Below are 2,731 nucleotides of genomic sequence, written 5' to 3'. Positions count from 1 at the left end.
GGCCTCATCGGGGCGGCTGGTGGCGGCCCATGCTGACGAGATTGTGTGGGTGGCCCATGCACAGTGAAAAAAAAAAGTCGTGATTTCCCAACAGTTTCTCGAATACAGATAAACTGTGAAATCTCAACACTTCTTCGTATAGTCAAACATCGGGCACTTTGCTATCATAATTTAAAATGGTTGTAAACGATTGTTTATACTTCTGAGGTTAATCAAGTATTTATAACGAAAAAGTGTTGTGAATTATTGGGAAATAACAAAGAGTTGCGGCAATTCTTTGTGAAGTTCTAAGCTGGTTTTCTAGCAGGGTTCTGTGTCGAAATACCGGAGGGATTCCTGTAAGGTTGTGTGTGTGTGTGTGTGTGTGTGTGTGGTTCTGTAAGGCCCTCATCGCCCTTGTCGCGTGTGCGCGTGGAGGCCAATTATTAGTTTCCTCCCGCCGCTGGCGCGTGCAAAATCACTAACTGTCGGAAGACAAAGAAGAGCAGGAGGATCGGTCGGGAACAGAACAAACAGCGCATTTGTTTTAAGCTGTGAATGCTCTCTACAGCAAGAGGACCTGGTCCAAGCGAATGATGCCGTTTCGTTATGTTCCTGGTCGATCTGTCTGCCCTGAATCTGTTTTGGGGGGATGAAGTCCTCCACAACCTGTCGGGGGAGCCGTGACGTCTCTCCCGTGTTTCCCTGAAAGCTGAGGGACCCCCTCCTCGCCCCACTCCTTCTTCTCTTTTAAATCCCCGAGACGAGACTGGCTGAGCGCGCCGTCTGGAAGTATAACGAACGGAAAAATTAACTTTTCGTTTTGCCATTAGTGGAAAAAAAAGAAAACGCGACGCCGAAACTCGACCAGGCACCAAAAAGCTCAAAGTGGGTGAAATTAAAACAAAAATGTCGGGAGTGAAACTGTGCTAAGCGTGCCCCCTCATACATTTTTTATAAACTATAATTGGCTTTCTCTTTCTGAACAAATAAAAAACAGCAGAGTACCGACCGGCTACCTGCTCCGCGCAAATTATTTACCGGCATGCCGTGCGCGACAGCTGCAATAAAGGCGAGTGAAGTGAAAGGGGCAGAGAAATTAAAGAGCAGGGAGCTTGAGGAACGGTTGGTGGGACAGACGCAGGGAAAGGGCTCCCGCTCGTACTTTTTGTCGATTGCTGCCCCAGTCGTGATTTTAGGTGGTTGTGAATATACAAAGGTTGTGTTTGTATCGAGAATTTCCTACCTTATTCCAGGCGGCTTGGGGCCTCCGACCCCTCTACCCTCAGGGTGAAAACGACGCATTTGTTTTCAAGCAGTAATGAAAAATCCAAGAAAGTCCCGTGTATTTCTTCAGAGATGCTTTGCTTGGCTGCTCGGAAACCAAGACGTCGTTTTTACCCTGCGCTTTCCTGGCCCAATATAAAAACCACACCTGGTATCCGCGTATGATTTTCTCGAGCCAGGTAGCTAGGGGCTACAGATACAGGACGGGTGATCCGCGCCGTCTTTTTTTAATGCTTATACTGCACCGGATTCAGGCGTGCGGGAGGGCTCGCCATGGCGCCTTAAGTCAATGTGAAAAATATCGTCGTAAATTTACAAAGCTATTGTAAACTCGAATAATTATTATTTAAGTTATTGTAAATTTACGAGAGCACATTTTTTACTCGCCAGCAAGTCGATAGGTACTGCATGTTTTTGTTTAACAACTTTGCGTCAAGAAAAATTTTCCAGTAAGCCTCCCTACTATTTATCACAGTGTTGCGAGTATGTGCAAGCCGTCCCCACGCATAAGTCCGGTAGAGCATATAGACAGAAATAAAAAGACGGCGCTGATCACCCACCCGTGCTGCATAGTCGTTCCTCTCGCGGCGGCCGACAACCTGCTGGCTCGCCTGCGGGTTCCGACTTTCGCGGAACAGAACAGCAGAACACCGCTCGGCACAGAACACGGGACGGTAATGAGCCCTCCCTTCCTCCCTTTACCCTTTATGTACCACCCCCCGTCCCCTCCCGAGCCCCTCCGCCAAAACAACAGCGAAAACCAACAGGCTGCCAGGCAAAGGCGGGGTTCCCCGAAGCCCACGGCGCGGTGTCGGGGTGGGGCGACCCTAAACAGGAGACAGCCGGAGACTATTAATTCGTGTATAGTTGCGGCTGCGGCTCCGCGGCTAGACGGCTCTATTAATCGGAACCGTGCTGGAAGTAATCACGCACGAAGTTAACTGATTTGTCAGACGGCTGGCGTGGTGAGAGGGAGGGGCGGATGGATATTATGGCGGGGGCACAAGCAGCAACACAAAGCCGCGAGCGAAGGGGGCGCGACACGCATCCACGGCTGCTGCTGCTGGTGCTGCTAGCTGCGGCTGCAGCCAATTCATAGCGTGAGGTCCTTTCTTGACACACTGCATCTCTGCTGCATCTTTAGTGTGTTTGTTTTTGTGGTGTAATGTGAACGTTAAGAAAGAATATGTGCATATTCAAGTATACATATTCCCTTCTGTGCATCTTTTTACGCTTCTGTGTACATTATTTTCAGTGCGCATTTTGTACAGACACTTTCGACGTGTATTTATTGAATGATCACATGCACCAAAAAGAACCATAAGCAAGTATTTAAATTAGAAATAATCTCCACACATGAAATAAAAAAACGAGTTTGACAGCGCAGTTAGTTTAACCCGGCAGCTGGCAGTGCTAAGCGATTATCACGACGGGTCGTTGTCCTCCCCGGAGATGAGGGGGCGGA

At 48.7% G+C, this 2,731-nt stretch overlaps 1 protein-coding gene across 1 annotated transcript in view; it reads right to left on the bottom strand.

The window, feature by feature from the left end:
- Positions 1 to 2,731, bottom strand: part of LOC113205262 (cholecystokinin receptor-like) — a 198,744-nt gene that overhangs the window by 1,204 nt on the left and 194,809 nt on the right. The gene's annotated exons all lie outside the window — the stretch shown is intronic.

This window comes from Frankliniella occidentalis, unplaced genomic scaffold, assembly GCF_000697945.3.
Source record: "Frankliniella occidentalis isolate FOCC.00 unplaced genomic scaffold, Focc_3.1 Scaffold52, whole genome shotgun sequence".
Classification (NCBI taxonomy): domain Eukaryota; kingdom Metazoa; phylum Arthropoda; class Insecta; order Thysanoptera; family Thripidae; genus Frankliniella; species Frankliniella occidentalis.
This window is presented reverse-complemented; position numbering and strand designations above follow the sequence as displayed.